Source organism: Phyllobates terribilis, unplaced genomic scaffold (assembly GCF_046119375.1).
Source record: "Phyllobates terribilis strain yellow unplaced genomic scaffold, ASM4611937v1 Scaffold_11__3_contigs__length_659146591, whole genome shotgun sequence".
NCBI classification, from domain to species: Eukaryota; Metazoa; Chordata; class Amphibia; order Anura; family Dendrobatidae; genus Phyllobates; species Phyllobates terribilis.
The window spans coordinates 250,829,036-250,852,692 of record NW_027362771.1 but is presented as its reverse complement, the minus strand read 5'-3'; positions in this window follow the sequence as shown (position 1 = coordinate 250,852,692).

The following is a 23,657-nucleotide window of genomic DNA, read 5'->3' as shown; positions in this document are numbered from 1 at the left end:
TCAAACACAACTCTGCCTCTCACCACAAGTCGTGGTGGCTCTTCAGGTCGCATGGGTGCTAAGCCTTGCATAGCCTGGGCATTTTTTCAGATCGATAAAGATGACCCAACTCGTGTTATCTCTAACATTTGTCAGCAAAAGCTAAGTAGAGGCCAAAAAATACATAGTTTGAGTACTTCATGCATGATCCGGCACATGGACATGAAGCATAAGTTGCAGTGGGAAGCTCAGTGTGCTACAATGCGGCCTAGCCGGCCGGGCCAACCACCGTCTGCCATATCTTGTGCATCCGCGGCCTCTTCATCCTCTGTGACTGGGGGGACAGCAGTCACACCTGTTTTGGGGCGCAGAGCTGCCACCTCTTTACCCGCAACAGCCAGCGTGAATGGCAGGTCATCATTTTCTTTGGAGGTGGTAACACCAGCTGGTGTTGAGCGCTGTCCGACATCGATAGCACCACCTTTGGATCAAGGCAACCTAACATGTCCGCCTGCATCCTCCTCACAGACCGGCAGTTTGCCGGGGACACCCTTATCAACCCCGTCTAAGCACAATAGCCAGCCCTCGGTCCCTCAGATGTGGACAAGTAAAAGACCATTTCCTCCTAGCCATGAGAAAGCTAAGAGGTTGAATTTCACCATCTGCAAGCTCTTGGCTACAGAAATTTCCTTTCCGCCTGGTGGACACAGAGGATTTTCGAGACCTTATGTCCGTCGCAGTGCCCCAGTACCAGATGCCCAGTCGGCACTACTTCTCAAAGAAAGGTGTGCCTGCGCTCCACCAGCATGTCGCACACAACATCACCGCTTCTTTGAGAAACTCTGTGTGTGACAGGGTGCATTTCACCACAGATACTTGGACGAGTAGGCATGGACAGGGGCGTTACATGTCGCTGACTGGGCACTGGGTAACTATGGTGACAGCAGGACAAGGGGCTGCTGTCCAAGTCTTGCCGTCCCCACGAGTTGTGCGTCAATCCTCTTTATGTCAAAGTTCCTCCACTGCTTCTGCCTCCTCAACCTCCTCTCGGTCTTCCACCTGCACCCAAAGCCTGTCTGGTCATGCCACAAGCTTTCTAACTGCGCAGAAGGGATCCTGCACACCTCCTTACTATGCTGGCAGTAGGGCTCAACGTCATCAGGCGGTTTTTACTTTGAAATGTCTGGGAAATGTGAGTCACACAGCTGAGGAGTTGTGGTCAGCTCTGGAGAACCAATTTCATGAATGGTTGTCTCCACTGGACCTGAAACCAGGGAAGACCGTGTGCGACAATGCTGCAAACCTGGGTGCGGCCCTTCGCCGGGGCAATGTCACACACGTGCCTTGTATGGCTCACGTGTTGAACCTGGTTGTCCAGCAATTTTTAGCCCACTATCCCAGACTAGATGGCCTTCTGCAGAGGGCACGGTCGCTGTGTGCTCACTTCCGCTGTTCGCATCCCGCAGCTCAGCGACTTACATCTCTACAGAAGTCGTTGGGCCTGCCATTTCACCAGCTAAAATGCGATGTGCCTACCCGGTGGAATTCAACTCTGCACATGTGGCAGCACCGACAAGCCCTGGTGCAATACGTTCTGACGTATAGCCTGGGCCAACGAGTTCCAGAGGTGGGGCAAATCACGCTGGAGGAGTGGTCTCAGATCAGGGACCTATGCACCCTTCTGCACAGTTTTGAAATGGCGACGAAGATGTTTAGTGCTGACGATGCCATTATCAGCATGACTATTCCGGTGATTTACATGCTGGAGCACATGTTAAACAGAATTCGGAGTCAGGTGGTGGCACAAGAGGAGGTGGAGGAAGTAGAGGAGGAGGAGTTGTATGCGGAAGGGCTAACATCTGCAAGGTCCAGACGGTCGGCAGCACCAAGGCGGCAGGCATGTGAGGGTGGGGGAGATGGTTTTACCAGGGCGCATGGTAGCAGCCAAACTAGTGAGGAAGGTGCAGGAGCCCAGGAAGAAGTGGAGGACGAACTGATGGAAGACTCATCAGATGAGGAGACCTTGATCACATTTCTGTTGTGCGAGGTTGGGGGGAGAGGACAGAGGAAGGAAGCATGATTGTTACCTCGCCACCAACACAACAGGGACTTGGTGCTCCTGGATGCGCAACACACATGAGTGCCTTCTTGCTGCACTACCTGCAACATGACCCTCGAATTGTGAGAATTAGAAATAATCCTGACTACTGGGTTGCCACACTGTTAGATCCCCGGTACAAAAGTAAATTTGCAGAAATTATTCCTGCCATAGAAAGGGATGCACGCATGCAGGAGTATCAGCAGAGACTGTTGCAGAATCTTACATGTGCTTTTCCACAAAACACCAGTGGTGCACGTAGTGAATCTCACAGTTCCAACTTGCCAACCATGGGACCGTCAAGTGTTCAGCACTCAAACCGTAACAGAACCACAGTATCTGCTGGTAACATCAATTTTGCGGAATCATTTCACCACTTTTTTAGCCCATCCTTTGCAAGGCCACAGGAGACAAGAAGTCTGACACATAGTCAACGCCTAGAGACGATGGTACAGGAGTATCTCCAAGTAAACATTGAAGCCATGACTGTGTCACTGGACCCTTGCTCTTTTTGGGCTTCCAATCTGGATAAATGGCCGGAGCTAGCCACTTACGCCTTGGAGATCTTGTCATGCCCCGCAGCCAGCGTTCTGTCTGAACGTGTGTTCAGCGCTGCTGGTGGTGTGCTGACAGATAAGCGCACGCGGCTCTCCACTGATAATGTAGACAGACTCACGTTCATAAAGATGAACAAATCATGGATCCAAAATGACTTTTCTACCCCTGTGTCATCCTGGGGAGAGTAAAAGCTTGATGATTGGTTAAAATCACCCTACCAACCGTTTTAAGCTTTCAAATTACTATCATGTTTATCTGTATCTTGACTGGAAAATAATTTGGGCTTTGTAGCAGTGTGCAGCACTGATCCTATTAGCCCATCTATACTAAGCTCCACCAGATTTAAAATTAATAATAATTTGTAGCTGCATCTAGCCCGGAAAATAATTTTGGGGCTCCGAGATGCGCAAGACACATAAGTGCCTTCTTGCTGCACTACCTGCAACATGACCCTCAGATTGTCAGAATTCGAAGTAATCATGACTACTGGGTTGCCACACTCTTAGATCCCCCAAACTTTTCGATCAACCTTTTCATTTTAATAAAGACCAAAAAAATGGTCATTTTTGAAATTATAAGCATTAGCAGGTTATTAGAAACTGAAATCAAACAGTTTTCAACTGAAAACTTTATTCTAGGTGATGTTACATTTTCACATAGGACCCCTTGTTCGAAAGGAGCTTCTGAACTCTCTCGTCCATTGAATTTGTCAGGTTTTGGATGGTTTCTGCTTCAATTGTTTTGCATGAGGACAGAATACCCTCCCAGAGCTGTTGCTTAGATGTGAACTGCCTCCCGCCATCATAGACACTCCTTTTGATGATGCTCCACAGGTTCTGAATGGGGTAGAGGTCAGGGGAGCATGGGGGTCACACCATAAGTTTGTCCCCTTTTATGCCCATATCAGCCAGAGATGCAGATGTTTTATGTGCAGCATGAGATGGTGCATTATCATGCAAAAAAATGATCTTGCTGTGAAATACATGGTTCTTCTTCTTGAACCATGGCAGGAAGTGCTGTTTGAGAAAATCCACATACATTATGGAGTTCATCTTTAGCGCCTTCAGGGATCCTAAAGGGGCCGACAATCTCTCTCCCCATGATTCCAGCCCAAAACATTACTCCACCTCCTCCTTGTTGGCGCTGTAGCCGTGTTTGCGTGGGGTGTCCATCAACCAGCCATCCTCCACTCCATCCATCTGGACCATCGAGCGCTGCATGGCACTCATCCGTGAACAAAACAGTTTTGAAATCAGTCTTCATGTAATGTTTGGCCCACTGGAGCCGTTTCTGCTTGTGTGAAGTGGATAGAGGAGGTCGACAGGATGGCATATGCACAGCTGCAAACCTCTGAAGGACCCTGCATCTTGTTGTTCTGGGGACGTTGGAGGCACCAGCAGCTTCAAAAACTTGTCTGCTGCTATGACAAGGCTTTTTTGCCGCTGCTCTTTTAACCTGACGTAATTGCCTGTAGGAAAGAGTCCTCAATTTGCCCTTATCAGCACGCACACGTGTGTACTGTGAATCAGCTACATACTTCTTGATTGCCAAGACACTTCATCCTGATCATCGCACAAAGTTGATTGTAGTCATGCCTTGATCTAAACACTCCACAATTTGTTGCTTCTCAGCAACCGACACATCCTTTTTCTTTCCCATTTTGGCAGAAAATGTAGGCTGCTTAATAATGTGAGACAGCCTTCTTAAGTAGTCTTGCCTTTCATTGGACACACCTGCCAAACTAATTAGCACAGGTGTCTGCAATTGCTTACAGTGATATAAAGAGCCCTGACACACATCACCATCAATGAGTTTAACTGACAAACAAACAAATTCTTCCCTTATCACTCCTAAACACTTTTTGCATAATAATTTGGAACACAGTGTACATGTGCTTTTCCACAAAACACCAGTGGTTCACGTAGTGAATCTTACAGTTCTAACTTGCCAACCGTGGTCTGTATGGAGTTGTTCAATAAAGGGCCCAAAATTAAGATAACATAGATGGGAGAGGTCTCTATGAATAGGAATTCCTAAGTATTTGATACCCTGTGAGGGCCAGGCAAAGGGAAAGTTTGACTGGATGGAATCCTATATGGATTTGGGGAGGGAGACATCGAGGGCCTCAGACTTCGCTGCATTGATTTTAAAATTTGACCATGTAACAAAGTGATCTATTTCAGCCATAACAGCATGGATGGATATATGTGATTGAGTGATATATACTAGTACATCATCAGCAAATAGAGAGCACTTGTACTCGGTGCCTCCCACCTCAATCCACCTAATATTGGGGTTATGGCAAATTGATGAGAGCAGGTGCTCCGTCACTAGGATGTATAAGAGAGGGGACAGAGGACATCCCTGCCTTGTCCCATTGGTGATTGTGAAAGGTGATGAAAATGTTCTGATGCACCCCCTGGGCCTTGGGACACCCGGAGCCGGACCCTTTTTGGTGGATGCTGGTGGTTGTAGTCTTCGTGGCGGCGACCCGGTTCCGTGGCTCAGGGTGGTCAAACCAGTGGCGGAACTATTTATGTGATTTTGATGTTTAAATGTCCGACTACGCCACCCGTGGATTGCGGTCAGAGTGAACCGCCGCTGCAGGGCAGACCGCTGAGGCTGGTGTTGTGGGTGCAGCAGAGCGTAGCATAACTCCCCACGGGAGGAGTATAGCCTCAGGGCAGTGTATGCGGAGGATGGGGGTGATGGTGCAGGGCAGCAGCAGTAACGACACGGAGTCAGTGATGCAGTCCAGGGCCTTTACTCACAGTTCTTATTATCCAGACCACGTCTGCAGGTAACGGCTGCCCACGTCGTACTGTAATCACCAGGTGAGGGGCTCAGACAACTCCCAGATAACTTTGGAGCGCTTCACAGGACCCCCTTTGTGTGTCCTTTGTCTGGCCTTTCTTACCAACCCTTCTGTCCGGCTGCCTCGGGCCTCCTCTTGGTAAACTTGGCGCCAGTTTCCCTGACCCTATATGCTGCCCTCCTAGCGGATGTAGCGAGGGGCTGCGCCACATAAAATGTCACAGCCTCCGGTTTCTAGCTGAGGGTCGTTTCCTGCCTCCACTAGTTTCGGGGACCGGTCTCCCCCTTTGGCCTGACCCCTCCATGCAGGTGGATTCGGACGTGCGGTGGCGACTCGCCCGTCCGCACCCCTGGGATCCCTTCGTTCCTCGTTCCTGGAGCCTTCTCCGCTCCTCTTCCTTCCTTCTCCCTCTTCCAGGCCTGGGCCTCTGCTACTAGGCCCGCCTCCGCAGCAGAGCTCATGCAGAGCCCCTGCTCCCTGCCACTTCTGCTCAGACTTCTCTGCACTGAACTAAGATGGTACCCACCTTTTATACTCCCTTCTCAATGCACCCAGGAACTGCTTCCTCCCTGCTCCTGCACTACAGGGTTCCCCTTCCTGAGTGTTCCCTCCCCCCACTCCAGCCAGGGACAGGGACTGTCGTGCCCATCTCAGGGGCATATTGGTCTCCCTGCCCCACGGCAATGTGGTGTAATGCATGCAGGTGTCGGGTCCTGATCCACACTCCATCCTTACCTAAGAGTGAGATATCACACCTCTGGGTGAGGTGCAATACCTCTGTAGCAACCGAGCCCTCAGGGTGCTACAGTTCCATTTATCTTCAGCCTAGGTGACGTATTGCGATACAGGGCCGTGATTTTGCCTATAAAAGGGTCCCCTAGACCCCTACACCAAGCTTTTTAAGAGAATCATATATGGCGTGCCAGGAGACTCTATGGAATGCTTTCTCAGCATCCAACGAGAGTATCTAATTACAAATTTTTAACTGCATCTAGCCCAGGAAATACTTTGTGCCTAGTAGCAGTGTCTGCTAGTCAGCGGATTATCCCGGCTGTTAAGCAAGCTACACCACCTGTAGTTTGGACACTTAATTTTTTCAAAGGAAATGCTTCGGGACCACGGGATACTCAGTGAAGAGTATCAGGAGGCACCCCTAGGCATAGGGGCTGGGACTGGCAGTAGGATGCCTTGCGGTGGACAGCCGAGCTCGATCCTTATAAAAGCTTTTTAACTGCAGCAGCTTTAGTGGACGCTACTGGAGCTGGAATTACGCGGCTGCTGGCATGAGACTTGCCCTCCAATAGATCCTTGTAAATGGATTTAAAGTGTATTCATTCAAATTAGAGAGACAATTTAAATTAAAAAGCTTAGAGCTGCCTCCACCACAGGGGGGCTCGCTCGACCCACCAGCGGACAGGCACCAGTATTGGGAGAGGGGGGCTGGCCGTCAGGGTTCACCGCGGCTCTGGCACAAACCCGGCGACACGGAGGTGGCATGGGCAGGAGCGGACTGAACGTGTCGGCTTCTCACTTTTTGGATTTTAGAAGGGCATGACATGCCTATATCTGTGTCTCCCCCTCCTTTTACTCCTCCACCTCTTTTCTTTTCTCATGACTATATGTACTTGTCACTTTTCCATGTGTTAGTTGTGTCTTCTGAGCAGTTTGTCAGCTTTTGGACACCTTTGAAGGTGTTGTCTATGTGTTTCTATGTGTTTTTGTTTGCCTGCCATTGGTTTTAACGGTGTTCGAAGGTGTTCGAAGAACAGTTCGACGAACAGTTCGGCGAACACACGGGTGTTCGACGAACCGAACCGAACTCGAACACTACGGGGGTGGCTCAACACTAGTAAAGACTAATTGTAATTGCAGTCCTTTTCAGGGCTAGGTTACATCAGTTCCTATCACTTTTTGCCAGGCAGGTCTGTGCCAGTGCTGTGCAAGTTTTTTTCACAGCATTTGGCTGAATCTAGCAAAGCTAATCCTTTTTGGCCTATTGCAGAGTGTGTTAGTCAGTGGAGTAGCCTATCTGTGTTGCAAGATACACCACCTGTGTTTAGAATACCAATTTTTTTACTGCACTTAGTGAAGTAAAACCTTTTGGGCATAGCATCATTCTATTAGTCCATCTATACTGACCTCCATAAGGTTGCAAATTGAATATAATTTTTTTCTGCATCTAGCTCTGAAAAAATATTTGGCCTCCTAGCTGTGTGTGGGACTTGTTCTATTAGTCCATCTATACTGACCTGGATCAGGTTGCAAACTGAATATAATTTTTTTCTGCATCTACCTCTGAAAAAATATTTGGGCTTCTAGCTGTGTGTGGGACTTGTTCTATTAGTCCATCTATACTGACCTCCATCATGTTGCAAATTGAATATAATTTTTTTCTCCATCTAGCTCTGAAAAAATATTTGGCCTTCTAGCTGTGTGTGGGACTTGTTCTATTAGTCCATCTATACTGACCTCCATCAGGTTGCAAACTGAATTTAATTTTTTTCTGCATCTACCTCTGAAAAAATATTTAGCCTTCTAGCAGTGTGTGGGACTTTCTCTATTAGTCCATCTATACTGACCACCATCAGGTTGCAAATTAAAAATAATTTTTCTCTGCATCTAGCTCTGAAAAAATATTTGGCCTTCTAGCAGTGTGTGGGACTTTCTCTATTAGTCCATCTATACTAACCTCCATAAGGTTGCAAATTAAAAATAATTTTTATCTGCATCTAGCTCTGAAAAAATATTTGGCCTTCTAGCAGTGTGTGGGACTTTCTCTATTAGTCCATCTATACTGACCTCCATCAGGTTGCAAATTCAAAATAATTTTTTGTCTGCATCTAGCTCTGAAAAAATATTTGGCCTTCTTGCAGTGTGTGGGACTTTCTCTATTAGTCCATCTATACTGACCTCCATCAGGTTGCAAATGAAAAATAATTTTTATCTGCATCTAGCTCTGAAAAAATATTTGGCCTTCTAGCAGTGTGTGGGACTTTCTCTATTAGTCCATCTATACTGACCTCCATCAGGTTGCAAATTAAAAATAATTTTTATCTGCATCTAGCTCTGAAAAAATATTTGGCCTTCTAGCAGTGTGTGGGACTCATTGTATTAGGCCATCTATACCAAGCTCCACCAGCTTTTAAATTAATAATAATTTTTAGCTGCATCTAGCCCTGAAAATAATTTTTCTTCCCAATTGTGGTAGCAATAGAAATATGGGGCGCGCTCCTGGCTTACAAAAATATACGCTTCATAACAAAAAACACCAGCCTAGCGCACTGCATTAATAAGATGGCATCATCGTCTCTCCCAGTGCTAGGCCTACTACCCAGGCTAGCATTCCTGTGCCTAAAACACAATGTATGGGTCCGCGCTAGCCACTATGCTGAGGGGTCTAAAGCTGCTGCTAACGCTTTATAACAATTCAATTGGCAGATTTTCACAGAGCTCTTCCACAACGCCCACCCATCGGGCAACAGTTGCCCACCTTCCCTATGGGATCTAGTGGCGAATAGTTGATGCCATTAATCAGAGCGTCAGTTGCCCCGTCGACGTGGCAAGCATACGGTAAGGCATGGGAAGAGTGGACACGACTAGTAGCAGGCAGACGGGTTGACCAATGTGAACAAGCCAGATCACAAGTCACCATAGAATTTCTCCACCAGCTAATTATGAGGGGCATATCAGGGGCATCAGCGCAGCGGTGTCTGACCGGAGTAGCATTTCACTTCCAACTACTGAACTGGGGAGATGTGACAAAGGTTCATCATCAGACAATCCATAAAAGGGTGGAAAAGGGGTCAGCCAAGTCAGGAGTGTAGACGTCCCGTCCCGTGTCACTAAAACTGATTTCTCACATCATATCCCTAACACCATTAACATGACACTCACAATTTGAAGCAACACTACTGTCTACTGCATTTGTGGTCGCCTTCTTCGGGGTGCTATGCATAAGAGAATTAGTCCCTCAGTTCAAAATTACCACCAGTGGAGGCTTATTACACCAGGACGTAGTCATAGCCAATAATGCAATACGTCTACGCATACACAAATCGAAAACGGTTCCAGCGGGCAGGGGCACTTGGGTACTTCTACAACCCACAAACGGTACACTGAGTCGGGTAACAATAGTAAAAACATATCTAACCATCAGATCACAAAGTAATTTCTTCCTATCACACATTGATGGAATGCCATTATCAAGATACCAGTTCCAAGCTATATGTAATAAATGCATAACATTGGCAGCGAACCACCCCAAAGATTACGGGACACACTCATTCCGCATAGGCGCGGCCACGGAAGCAGCAAGAGCAGGACTGTCAGAAACGGAAGTTCAGAGGATAGGGAGATGGTGATCCACGTGTTTGGCAAGATACATAAGACCGGACGTGTTATCCTAACGTGGTTTGTTTCTTTTACAGGTGACGCTAAGCCAACAGTGTGGGTGATAGGCCACTCGTATATGTATTGGGCAGAAAAAAGGGTGAAAGTCTGCCCAGGCGGGAGGAAATTAGAGTTTCATAACACATATTTCAACTAGAGAGGTATTAGAGGCCTGCTATGGCCACAGGTACTAATGGAGGTAATCAAGGTAGGGAGAGAGGCAAGATGTCCGGTCCTCTTAGTTATACAGGCCGGGGGAGACAACCTAGGTCATCACAACAGCGCATAACTAATGGCAATAATGAAACTAGACGCTGAGCGCTTCAGAGAATTTTTCACAAAACTAGCTATAGTATGGTCAGAGATTGTGCCGATAGCGGTATGGCAAGGTGCGCGAGAAATCACGGCCATCGAAAGGACAAGGCGGGTAATAAATATTTGGATGGCAAAATTTAGAAGAGACAGAGGCGGTGTAGTGGTACGACACCGACAACTGGAAGGAGATAAAGCAGGCCTCATACGGCCCGACGTTGTTCACTTAATGGATATTGTACTGGACATATTCCTGTCAGGACTCCAGGACGGAGTGGAACAAGCGTTAAGAGTGATGGGTGGCGGTCAGAGTCCTGCATACGAGTACGCAGGATCCTCCGTGGCCTGGAAATAGAAAGGACATGTTGGAGAGTTATACTTGTTGGCCAACTTGCCGGAGTGGAGACCCAGGGCATGCTGCAACAAGCTGAATTAATTTAGAAATAAAATGCCTTTCTAATGGAATGAGTATAAAGAGTTAATAAAGCTGTGACCGATCCTCACCCATCCAGTTGTAAGAGTTACATTATTGTATTGTCAAGGAAAGGGGGGCGGTAGGGGGGCTGAGCGTCTGGGTTTGGTTGGGGGTCCCCACAGTCTGCCTAGGCTAGATGCATTTAAAAATTCTTATTAGATACACAGGCGGTGCAGCTTGCTTCGCAGCTGGGCTACTACGCCCAAAGTATTGCCTAGGCTAGATGCAGTTAAAAATTCTACACTGACTAGCAGACACTGAAGATTTGGAGCAGACCTCTGAGTAAACAGCTCTTCAGACTCAACCATCTGTGTTACCCCAAGCCATAGTGTATGTAGTTTCTTACAGTTAAAAGGGGGGGGGGAGCGACCCAACCCACCTGGAATTGACGATGCCAACGTCACGTAAGACACAGCAAGGGGACTCCAAAAAGAGTCTCCATTTTTTCCCAAAATTGTGGCACAGACACCACTTAACCCTAGAACGCATACCGGGGGCATCGCAGGCCCGCCCTGTTAATTGTTTTCTATTTTCTGCAAGATTACTTTAGTTAGAATTTTGAAACTCTAATTATTCTTCATGTATATAGTTGTTTGTCATTTGAGTTTGAGTTATTCCATGTTATTTGTACACGGGCCTAAAAGGCCCCAGGTATATGAAAGTGTAGATTTTTATGGTCATGCGTTCTAGGGTTAAGTGGCATCAATTGCCCCACAGTTGCTTAAAACGGTTGGTGAGGTGATTTTACCAAATCCTCAAGGTTTTAGTCTCCCAAGGATAACACAGGGGTAGAAAAGTCCTTGCGAATCCATGATTTGTTCATCTTTATGAACGTGAGTCTGTCTACATTCTCAGTGGACAGACGCGTGCGCTTATCTGTCAGCACACCACCAGCAGCGCTGAACACACGTTCAGAGAGAACACTGGCTGCAGGGCATGACAAGATCTCCAAGGCGTGAGTGGCGAGCTCCGGCCATTTTTCCAGATTGGAATACCAAAACGAGCAAGGGTCCAGTGACACAGTCATGGCTTCGATGTTCACTTGGAGATACTCCTGCACCATCCTCTCTAGGCATTGACTATGTGTCAGACTTCTTGTCTCCTGTGGCCTTGCAAAGGATGGTCTAAAAAAGTGGTGAAATGATTCCACAAAATTGCTGTTACCAGCAGATACTGTGTTACTGTTACGGTTTGAGTGATGAAGACTCGACAGTCCCACGGTTGGCAAGTTAGAACTGTGAGATTCACTACGTGCACCACTGGTGTTTTGTGGAAAAGCACATGCAAGATTCTGCAACAGCGTCTGCAGATACTCCTGCATGCGTCAATCCCTTTTTATGGCAGGAATTATTTCGGCAAATTTACTTTTGTACCGGGGATCTAAGAGTGTGGCAACCCAGTAGTCGGGATTACTTCGAATTCTGACAATCTGAGGGTCATGTTGCAGGTAGTGCATCAAGAAGGCACTCATGTGTCTTGCGCATCCAGGAGGACCAAGTCCTTGTTGTGTTGGTAGTGAGGTAAGAATCATGCTTCCTTCCTCTGCCCTCTCCCCCCAACCTCGCACAACAGAAATGTGATCAAGGTCTCTCTCATCTGATGAGTCTTCCATGCCCATCGCCAGTTCGTCCTCCACTTCTTCCTCGGCTCCTGCACCTTCCTCAACAGTTTGGCTGCTACCATCTGCCCTGGTTAATCCCTCTCCCCCACCCTCCCATGCCTGCCGCCTTGGTGCTGCCAACCGTCTGGACCTTGGAGATGTTATCCCTTCCACATACGACTCCTCCTCTACTTCCTCCACCTCCTCTTGTCCCACCACCTGACTCTGAATTCTGTTTAATGTGTGCTCCAGCATGTAAGTCACCGGAATAGTCATGCTGATAATGGCATCGTCGTCAGCACTAAACATCTTCGTCGCCATTTCAAAACTGTGCAGAAGGGTGTGTGGTGCCCCTGAGGGTTCAGTCGCCACAGAGTTACTGCATCTCACCCAGAGGTGTGGTATCTCACCCTCAGGTAAGGAAGGCATATGGCACGGGACCCTAACACCTGCATCCAACACATACCCGCAGTGGGGGTAGGGCGAGATTGCTCCTAAGGGAGAGCACAGTCCCAGGTCCCTAGCTGGTGGGAGGGTCCTATGTAGTGGGTGCTTAGGGGAGCAGCTTAGCGGAGCACATGACAGGGAGAGTATAAATAGGAAGCCATCTTAGAAAGAGCAAGCCAGTCAGAGGAGGAAAAGTGACAGGAGCAGAGGCTGGGCATGAGCTCTGCTCCAGAGGCGGGCCTAGCCTGGGAGGCCCAGGACTGAAGGAGAGAAGAGAGGAGTGGGAGCAGGAAGGCTCCAGGAACCGAAGGGACCCTAGGGCTACGGGCCATGCAGAAGGCCATCCGTACTCCTGCTGCTACCAGGAGGTAGAGGGGTCAGGCCAGATAAGGGGAACCGGTCCCTCAACTAGCGGAGAAACAGCAAGGCTCAACTAGAAACCGGAGGCTGCAGCATTTCATGTACTGCAGGTAAAAGTCCACACCAGTCTCACTAAGAAGGTAGCCACATAGGAGCCAGGGGACGGAACACAAGTCGCCCGCCAAGGCCCGAGGATACCGGATAGAAGTGTCACTGGGTGTGAGGTGCAGGGAGAAGGCCAGAGAAAGGACACACAGAAGGGGGTCCTGCTAAGTACTCCGGAGCTATCTGGGGGTGGACTGAGCCCCTCACTGAGTACGCACAGTGCGACGGGTGAGATTGCTCTGGTACCTGTAATCTGGACTGCAACAACTGTGAGTAAAGATCACACGGACTCTGTGTTCATCACTGACTCCCTGCACTACAACCACCATCATCCACCCACACTGCCCTGAAGCTACACTCTTCCTGTGGTGAGTAATAATACCATTCCTGCAAAACCACCAGCTTCAGAGGACTGTTCAGCAGCGGCGGCCCCTTTTGCCCCACTCCAGAGGTGGCGTAGTCGGACATTATAAAACCCATATATACAAATTACCCTTGGATTGACCGCCCTGGATCACGGACCGGGACACCGCCACAGTGACTACGACCCCCAGCGTCTACCGGCCCGGCTCAGGGTACCCCACGGCCCAGGGGGCGCGTCAACTTCATAGGTCCTTGATCTGAGACCACTCCTGCAGCGTGATTTGCCCCACCTCTGGATCTCATTGGCCCAGGCTATACGTCAGAACTTATTGCACCAGGGCTTGTCGGTGCTGCCACAGTCGCTGCAACATGGTCAGAGTTGAATTCCACCATGTCGGCACATCGCATTTCAGCCGGTGAACTGGCAGGCCCAACGACTTCTGTAGAGATGTAAGTCATTGAGCTGCGGGATGCGAACGGCGGAAGTGAGCACACAGCGACCGTGCCCTCTGCAGAAGGCCATCTAGTCCGGGATAGTGGGCTAACAATTTATGGACAACCAGGTTCAACACGTGAGCCATACAAGGCACGTGTGTGACATTGCCCCGGCGAAGGGCCGCACCCAGGTTTGCAGCATTGTCGCACACGGCCTTCCCTGGTTGCAGGTCCAGTGGAGACAACCATTCATGAAACTGGGTCTCCAGAGCTGACCACAACTCCTCAGCTGTGTGACTCACATTTCCCAGACATTTCAAAGTAAACACTGATGCCTTGAGCCCTGCTGCCAGCATAGTAAGGAAGTGTGCAGGATTCCTTCTGCGCAGTTAGAAAGCAGGTGGCATTACCAGACATGCTTTGGGTGCAGGTGGAGGACCGAGAGGAGGTTGAGGAGGCAGAAGCAGTGGAGGAACTTCGAGATAAAGAGGATTGACGCACAACTCGTGGGGACGGTAAGACTTGGACAGCAGCCCCTTGTCCTGCTGTCACCATAGTTACCCAGTGCCCAGTCAGCGACATGTAACGCCCCTGTCCATGCCTACTCATCCAAGTGTCTGTGGTGAAATGCACCCTGTCACACACAGAGTTTCTCAAAGAAGCGGTGATGTTGTGTGCGACATGCTGGTGGAGCGCAGGCACACCTTTCTTTGAGAAGTAGTGCCAACTGGGCATCTGGTACTGGGGCACTGCGACGGATATAAGGTCTCAAAAATCCACTGTGTCCTCCAGGCGGAAAGGCAGCATTTCTGTAGCCAAGAGCTTGCAGATGGTGAAATTCAACCTCTTAGCTTTCTCATGGCTAGGAGGAAATGGTCTTTTACTTTTCCACATCTGAGGGACCGAGGGCTGGCTGTTGTGCTTAGACAGGGTTGAGTAGGGTGTCCCCGGCAAACTGCCGGTCTGTGAGGAAGATGCAGGCGGACATGTTAGGTTGCCTTGATCCAAAGGTGGTGCTCTCGATGTCAGAGAGCGCTCAACACCAGCAGGTGTTTCCACTTCCAAATGAACTGACGACCTGCCAATCACACTGGCTGTTGCAGGTAAAGAGGTGGCAGGTCTGCGTCCAAAAACATGTGTGACTGCTGTCCCCCCAGTCACAGAGGATGAAGAGGCCGCGGATGCACAAGATGGGGCAGACGGTGGTTGGCCCAGCCTGCTAGGCCGCATTGTAGCACAGTGAGCTTCCCACTGCAACTTATGCTTCATATCCATGTGACGGTACATGCATGAAGTACTCAAACTATGGATTTTTTGGCTTCTACTTAGCTTTTGGTGACAAATATTACAGATAACACGAGTTGGGTCATCCTTATCATTCTTAATAAATGGCCAGGCTATGCAAGGCTTAGAGCCCATGCGACCTGAAGAGGCAGAGTTGTGGTTGAGGATGCAGTTGTTGACGTGCTTCCAGTACTCTGTCTCTGTCCAGGAAGGCGCAACCTAACCTCGTCGTCAATAGCATCTGTGACGCCCCGCTGTGCTTGGTATCACAGATCCTAGAAGAGTGTATTGATGGAATCCTCCACAAGAGGCCCCCATAAACATTCACACATCTCCACCTTCCACCTCAGACCAGCAGAGGGAGCCCGTTAGGGATATAAATAGGGAAGGAGGAGCTAGGCAGTTCAGTTCCTCTGAAGAGTTCCTGCAGTAGAGAAGCCTAAGAGAGGTCAGTCTGCAGTGGAGCTCAGTCTAGTCTAGAGAACTCAGTTAATAGTTCAGCAGTGGAGCACGAGGCTCCTGCTAGCTAGATTCAGTAAGGCATAACCGGAATCCCTGGAGAACTACAAGTCCCAGGATCGCTAAGGTGCTGATACGTAACAGAGCCAGGAGACGCTTAGGCCCCGCATAGTGGGAGCGTGAACTCCAAGAGAAGGCCCTATCACAAGGTCAGCCAGCGCAGGACAGAGACAAAGTTATACCTAGCTCCAGGCAGGTCAGAAACTTACTACGCAGAGGCAAGAAACAGGAGGCCCTACACCCGCTCATTGGGGAGGATCCTGATATTCACCCTTAACCCTACAGTGCTCCGGGATGTGCCTGAATTTCCTCCAGTAAAAGGTACTGAAGTGACTACCGTGTCCGTTCCCGTTCTTGCTCTGACCCAGCTGGGTCTCGCCTGTCCTGCATTCCCCCTGCATACACTGCCCTGAGACCTAGCTCCGCCTGTGGGGAGCTATACCATCGAGCTGCCTTATCACGGGTCTCAGTGGACTGCTGCAGCGCTGGTGCTTCTCACCAGATAACACAGGTGTCGTCACGAACTCTTATAAAATTAACAATTATCCACTCTTTTAAAGAGTGACCCCAGGGTACGGGCCAGGGAGCCGACCACCGCGACTTCCCCAAGGCCAGGCAAAGGCCCGGGTACCGAGTCATCCCCATCCCCTGGGCTAGTCACATCCTCCTCCACCTCCTCCGTTGACCTCATCGACTGGCTGACTGTGGGTTGACAGTAAGTGGGATCTCCAACCTCGTCATCATCACCCTGTGTGTTATCACACCCGTCGTCCTCAAAGCCAACCTCTTCCTGCCCTGACCGAAAAGTCAAGTTGTCGCTCCAATCAGGTATTTGAGTCTCATCATCGTCTTCATCATTGTCTCCACCAACAGGAGTGACAGTTTGGGAACGAGGGTACACATTATGCTCAGAACCTTCTTCATCTGGTCCTGGATCCGACTTATAATGATTCTGGGCATCAGTGCAGATCATTTCCTCGTCTGGATTAACAGAAGCTCTGGAGCAGACCTCCGTTTCCCAGGCTATAGTATGAGTAAACAGCTCTGCAGACTCAACCATCTGTGTTACCCCATACTCAGACGGTCAGCTGGACACTTGGGAGCTGTGAGGAAGCAAGTGCGATTGGGGTGACACCTCTGAGGACTGGAGTATTTGTGATGTTGAAATTGAGGTGGAGGAGAGCCCACTTGAAGGAGCACTTGATATCCGCTGAAGCACCTGCTGTTTTTGTGCCTCATCTGGAATTTGTAGCGATGGGCGTGTCTGTAAGAAAGGGATCGTATCACATTGTCCACGAAAAGAAGTCGACACCACCGCGGGGGGGCTCGACCCACCAGCGGACAGGCACCAGTATTGGGAGAGGGGGGGGCTGGCCGTCAGGGTCCACCGCGGCTCTGGCACAAACCCGGTGGCATGGGCAGGAACGGACTGGCCGTGTCGGCTTCTCACTTTTTGGATTTTAGAAGGGCATGACATGCCTATATCTGTGTCTCCCCCTCCTTTTACTCCTCCACCTCTTTTCTTTTCGCATGACTATATGTACTTGGCACTTTTCCATGAGTTAGTTATGTCTTCTGAGCAGTTTGTCAGCTTTTGGACACCTTTGAAGGTGTTTTCTATGTGTTTCTATGTGTTTTTGTTTGCCTGCCATTGGTTTTAACGGTGTTCGAAGGTGTTCGATGAACAGTTCGACGAACCGAACTCGAACACTACGGGGGTGGCTCAACACTACTCGCTACCTCAAGCTCAATGTGGACAAAACTGAACTCATTATCTTTCCCCCATCTCGCATATCTTTCCCACCTGATCTTTCTATCACAATAAATGACATCACTCTTTCCCCTGTACCGACAATCCGCTGCCTCAGAGTAACCCTTGACTCTGCCCTGTCCTTCAAACCCCACATCCAAGTTCTCGCCATCTCCTGTTGCCTCCAGCTCAAAAATATTTCCAGAATCCGTCCTTTCCTCAACCCTCAATCTACTAAACTGATTGTGCATGCCCTCATCATCTCCCGCCTCGACTGTTGCAACATCCTCCTCTGTGGCCTACCTGCTAACACTCTCGCACCCCTCCAGTCCATCCTCAACGACTTGTGCATGACTTGTTCATCTCTCGCCTCGCTACTCCTCTGCTACCCCCCTTTGCAAATCCCTTCATTGGCTCCCATTCCCCCAGCTTATCCAGTTCAAACTACTAACACTGACCTACAAAGCCATCCATAACCTCTCTCCTCCGTACATCTCTGAACTAATCTCCTGATATATTCCTTCATGTAACCTCCGGTCCTCCCAAGACCTCCTTCTCTTCTCCACACTTATTCGTTACTCACGCAATCGCCTCCAAGATTTCTCCCGAATATCCCCCATCCTATGGAATTCTGTGCCTCAACACATCCGATTATCCACCACACCTGGATCCTTCAAACGGAACCTGAAAACTCATCTCTTCAAACAAGCTTACAGCCTGCCATGACCTTGCTTGCTGCCACCTCAACCAACAACACAGGAGCTACTGCAACCCCTCAACCTACTGTCTCCGCCCCATTCCTGTAGAATGTAAGCCCACAAGGTCAGGGTCCTCTTCCCTCTGTACCAGTCTATCATTGTTAGTTTGTTTACTGTAAGTGATATCTGTATTTGGTATGTAACCCCTCCTTATGTACAGCGCCATGGAATCAATGGCACTATATAAATTAATAACAATAATAATAACCTGTCACAAGGCTTTTCGTATGCCATCTGAGATCAACATAATGTAGGGACAGAAACTGATTCCTTTGATGTGTCACTTACTGGGCTGCGTGTTGTATTTTTGATTAAATCACTGTTTTATATGCTGAAAATCTATCAGTTCTCTGATTGCTGAGCTCTGCATAACCCCACCCACAACACTGATTAGCAACTTTTTTGTACATTGCGTAGCGGCAGAAAGCTGCTAATCAGTGGTAGGAGTAGGATTATACAGAATTCATGACACAACTGGCAACAGGTTTACTAGTCCTCTAGTGATAATCTCCTGCTGATTAAACAGTGATTTTATCAGAGTAACAGCAAGCAGCCCAGTAAGTGATACATCACTGGAATCAGGCTCTCTGTCTCTATAATATGCCGCTTTTAAATGAGATGACAAAAACCTGGTGACAAATTCCCTTTAACTTGATCAAAAAATATATAGAACATTAAGAATAAATAATTTAGCACTAGGTGGTTGTCAGTTTTCTAGCTTTTTTACTACAGGGAAGCTATCATCAGAAAATGTCCAAATGTTTAAATCAGGTTTTTATGTCACATGTATTTTTAACAACATTTTTGCCAATGTTGTTGTTTTCTTTTTTCATATTATTAACTTTCTAAAAAATAAAAAACAAATCACAAACGTAGTAGTTTTGCAATTTTTACACTGGCGAGGGCCCGATTGTTGCCATGGTGACCTGAGGTGACACCCGGATCACCATGCTAGCATGCTTGTTTAGACCATGCTCAGAGCATGGTCTAACAAGCTTGTGTGTCAGTGCAGAACAGACAGTTATAAAGCATTGCAATGCTAAATTGCTAACAGCAATCAGAGTGCTAAAAGTGAAAGTGCCATAGAGGGACTAACTAAAAAAGTAAAAATGTAAAAAAAAGTAAAACTAGAAAGAAAATCACAAAATAATAAAAAATATATGTATATATTATACCCCAAAATTTGTATTTTTATGTAAAAAAAAAACCCAAAAAGTACACATTTGGTTTATCTGGATCCGGAACGACCCACCATATAAGACTGTCTAATTGGTTAACCACTTCAGTGGACACAGTAAAAAAAAAAAAAAGGGCAAAAAACTATGCGTTTTCATCATACCGCCGAACAAAAAGTGGACTAAAAAACAGTCAAAAAGACAAATGTAAATAAAAATGGTATCTCTGAAAATGACATCTTGTCCCGCAAAAATCAAGCCAGAATACAGCTCCATCAGTGGAAAAATAAAAAAGTTATAACTCTCAGAATAAAGCGATGCAAAAATAATCTTTTTCTAAAAAATAGTTTTCTTTGTGTAAAAGTGTCAAAACATATAAAAATTATATAAACGTGGTATTGCTGTATTTGTACTGACCAGAAGAATAAAGCTGCCTTATCAATTTTACCAGATGCGGAATGGCATAAAAAAATCCCCAAAAAAACAATTCCTAAATTGTTGTTTTTTGGTCATTCCGCCTTTCAAAAATCAGAATAGAAAGTGATCAAAAAAACGTTATGTGCCTGAAAATGGTACCAATGAAAACGTCAAATTGTCTCGCAAGAAACAAGCCCTCACATGACTTTGTTGGTAGATATATAGGAAAATTATAGCTTTCAAAATACAACAATGCAAAAACTTGCTTTTGCAATAGAAAGCGTCTTTTAGTGTGTGACAGCAGCGAAACAGAAAAAACTATATAAATCTGGTATCGCTGTAAAAGCAATGAAACGAAGAACAAAGTCGTCTAATCACTGATAACCCATGAGGAACCATGTAAAAAATAAATAAAACCAATTCCTCTCCTGCTGTTGATTTTTTCATTCTGCCTCCCAAAGATCACAGTAAGGCTCAGCTCACATTTAGGGCTCTTTCACACGTCTGCGTTTCCAGTACGTGTGGTGGCAGTTTCCACACGTACTGGAGACACTGACACACGCAAATTAATGGGTCTGTGCACATGTCAGTGTGCTTTCATGACCGTGTGTCCGTGGGCAAAACACGCTGACATGTCAGTTTTTTTACAGATGCACAGTCCGCAAAATGTCCCACATGGATGATATCCGTGTGTCATCCGTGTGGCACGGACCGGCACCTGGGAATCAATGTTATAGTTAGCGCTGTTCCCAAGTGCCAGGTGTTGAACACTACCCTCATCATGGTTCCCTGCCGGTGTTGCGATCAGCACCAGCATGGACAATGATGAGGGTAGTAGTGTCTGCTCCCACAGTCTCCCTGTGTAAAAATAAGAATAAAATAATAAAATCCATATACTCACCTGTTCGGAGATCTCCCCCGCTGCAATCCTCTGACCGCTGATGCCGAGGAGCCGGGGAGAATGAGCCACTCTGGAGCTGTGCTCAGCTGCATGGCCTGCTCTCTGGAGTGGCTCATTCTCCCCAGCTCCTCGGCACCAACTGTAACTCTAATTTCTAGGCGCCAGTATGTGTGATCCTTATGCAGCACACGGGCGGCACGAGGTTGACACACACGGACACACGGAACACGGATATCTCTGGTACCGTTTTTTCCGGTACCGGAAATATATGGACGTGTGAAACCGGCCTTACCCTGAGCTTTATGCTGAGCGCTTACACCGTGGTTTCCATTTAAATCTCTAAATAGGTGATTAAGATGGAATCCACATTGGGAGATTCCCTATAATGAGGCAGATGGAGTCACTTTAGATGTTGTCTGGCCTATGATCCAGCGATGTCTGTCTTTTTAGGTGTGTACAAAAGTAAGGTCGACCACAATTTTTGTACTTCGGAAAAAAAAGGACAACATGAACAGAGGCCAGACAGAGTCCAGAGTAACCCTGCTGCCTCATTATAGTGAATGGATCCCTTGCGGGTTTCATCTGAATCATGTCAAATTTAGATGGAAACCCCAGTCCACACTCAGGTCTGTCATCTGTTAATGGAAATATAGGGGGCTTCCACGTTACTGGTAGTACAAAGGCTCTGGAAAAGAGGAATGGCTCCTCGCCCCCCCCCAAAAAGAAATTCAGCTAATTCTGCTGTCTCAAATCCATATGCCCTCCCTTCTGAGCCCTACAGTGTGCCTAAACCACATTTAGCGTCCACATGTTTGACATTCCTGCAGTGATGAGAGCCCGCCTAATTTATGGGTGCGTGTCTCCAGAAGCATGAGCTGGGCATAATGTACTTGGCACTACAATGTACTGGGCACTACAATGCACAGGCATTACAATGTACGAACACTACTAAAGGGAGTTTGCAATTTTCACTCAGCAACATCCACTGCTGCTTGTTTCTGGAAAACATCCTTGGAGTCAAAATCGTCACTGCACCTGTTGATAAATTTCCAAAGGGGTATAATTTACAAAATGGGGTAAGTTGAGGGGGGATTCTGCTCTTCTAACACTTAAGGGTCTTTTATATGGAGTCCGCAAACTATGCTAAGAAAATCTGTGTTCCAGGAGGCAAATTGCACTCTGTTCCTCCCGAGTCTCACCATATGGCTAAGCAGTACTGTATAGCCACATATGGGGTATTTCCACATTCAACAGAAAATGTGTGACAAATATGTGGCCATTTTTCCCAAATTTGTAAAATCTGGGGCTAAAACTAACTTTTGATGGCAAAAATGTAATTTATTTTTTTTCACTGCCAAGTGATTGGCTGGCTGCACAGCATCATCAGGTCTATATCAGACCTGGCGCCGCTGTGCTCGTCAGTCTACTCAGGAATCAGACAGTGTAGGGAGAGGTGCTGCTGAACTAGGGAGAGATTTGCTTGTTTATTAGGTAGTGTAGGTAGAACAGAGGTATATTACACATATACATCTCAACAAACAGTCCTTCTGAGGACTAATCCATCTGCAGAGATATCAGGCAGGCAGTGTATATAGGCAGGCAGGCAGTGTATATAGCAGACTGCAGTGCATATAGCACAAGAGGCTCCATTCCAGTTCTGTCTGCAGCTGCTGTTAGACATTTCTAGACATAGGCCACCGTTTTTCTCTGCCATTTGCTTGTTGGCAGTGCAGAATACAGCCAGGTCCTTTCCATATTACAGTGCTAAAAATCCAGCTATTTAAAACTGTGGTTTGTACGTCACATGGATCACATATATGTTTTCAGAAAATACTGCCATTTCTAGCCTCCATTAAAAATTTGTTTCAGTGTGTCAGTGAAGTTTTTGACACCGGTTTGCTGTTCAAAATAGTTACCTAAAGGCCAGGTATTTAAAACTGTGGTTTGTCCATCACAATGATTACATATACGTTTTCAGAAAATACTGCCATTTCTGGCCTCCATTAAAAATTTGTTTCATTGTGTCAGCGAAGTTTTTTACACTGGTTTGCTGTTCAAAATAGTTGCCTATAGGTCAGGTATTTAAAACTGTGGTTACTCCATCACACGGATCACATATACGTTTTCAGAAAAACTAGCATTTCTGGCCTCCATTAAAAAATGTTTTCAGTGTGTCAGCGAAGTTTTTGACACCGGTTTGCTGTTCAAAATAGTTACCTACAGGCCAGGTATTTAAAACTGTGATTTCTCCGTCACACGGATCACATATAGCTTCGCTCCAAATTCAGCCATTAGTAGTGAGCGTGGAAGATATTGTCCTCCATTTAAAATGGGTAAGGCGTGTGGCAAGGGACAGGGAACTGGACGTGATGGTAATGGTGCATGCAGAGGCCGAGGCCGTGGGCAAGCTGAAATTGTGCCACAACAAACACTCACATCTTCTCACCTGACCTTCCTGTCCCAATTCCTAGGGGACCGCAGCACACCACTATTGAACCCAGAGCAGTGTCAAAGGTTTTCCATTTATAGATTCGGGCCTCTCGCCCGGTCTACTTGAAGTGGGGCTAGAGGAGATCGCATGTAGCGATGCCCAAGTATTTGAGCAACCATGGTCACACGAAGGCGACGGTGGGAAAGTGTCACAAGAGGTGGACGATGATGAGACACAATTGCCAAAAAGTCAGGAGGAGGACCAGGGTGCGGTAGTGGAAGACGAGGTGGTGGATGATATAGTAACTGACCCAACCTGGCAGGAGGAGATGCAGAGCGAGGAGAGCAGCACACAGGGGGAGGGAGGCAGAGCACCCCAACAGGCAGGAAGAAGCAGAGTGGTGGCCGCAGACAGAAGGCAGGCAACCGTTCCCCGTAACACCAACATGAAGGAAGTTGCCAGTACAGCTGTTAGGTCTTCCCGAGT